This window comes from Musca vetustissima, unplaced genomic scaffold (assembly GCF_032173495.1).
Source record: "Musca vetustissima isolate MV318-11 ecotype Yass unplaced genomic scaffold, APGP_CSIRO_Mvet_v1 utg26122, whole genome shotgun sequence".
Taxonomy (NCBI): domain Eukaryota; kingdom Metazoa; phylum Arthropoda; class Insecta; order Diptera; family Muscidae; genus Musca; species Musca vetustissima.
The window spans coordinates 68045-69049 of record NW_026875537.1 but is presented as its reverse complement, the minus strand read 5'-3'; positions in this window follow the sequence as shown (position 1 = coordinate 69049).

Sequence of the window (1005 nt, the reverse complement as noted above, 5' to 3'; positions counted from 1 at the left end):
ATGTGTTAATGGGTTACTAAATAATATCTCAGTACGTAAGCACCAGTTCAAAGTTAAGTGTAACTCCCACATCTGGGTACATACGACCATATAAATGGTGTCAATGTAAAGGTCAACCACTCCTCTTGGATATACTATCAACCTCTCGGTTCAATGTCCTTCAGGGCTAAATATATATAGGCCATAGAATACAAATTTTGTAATTTTTCACACAAAAGTTAGGGTCCATTTGACCCGCTAAATATTGGCCGATCTTTATCAAAACAGACATGCTTATTTTTGGCCCGATCCCCTGCTCCATGAAAACATTTGTGATGTTTTGGGCCATAATTGCGACCTGTGGAGCGACCACAAAAACCGACAAAACCGTCAGGCGGACAGACGGACACACATGTCTAGATCGGACCAGCTAGTCGAGATATGACGATCGGTATACAAAGTGCCATTGGACTTTATTTCTGTGTGGATTTTAATATCGACTAGCCAGGTCGATTTGGCAAGTCGAGATATATCGAAATCTATATGCCAAAAGGTCAATATTTTGTTGCCTTGCAAATTCCATGGGATAAGTAATTTTCTATGAACGCTATGCCATTATATTATGTTTGGGGAAATAAATCCATTATTTTTTCGGCAGATGACAGTACTGATAGATTTCTCGTAAAGTATCGATCAAACAATTTCAGATTTATGCTTGTTGGATTTATGCTTTTGTTCGGTGCATTTGGTTGTGAGTTACAGGGTGTTTTAAAAATGTAAGTGAACAAAGAGAAAATTCGGTACATTTTACAGATTTTCTTTCTTTGACGAAGGCGAAAATTGCAAGCCAAGCGGCTAAAATTGTGAATTGTGTTTATGGTTCCGATACTGTAACAGCCAATTATGTGCAATTTTGGTTTCGTAGATTTCGTTCAGGAATTTTTGATGTTAAAGATGCACCTCGCACAGTTACGTCGGTTGTCGAAAATGTCAAAAAAATCGGAGGAATTATCGAAGTTGACCTTC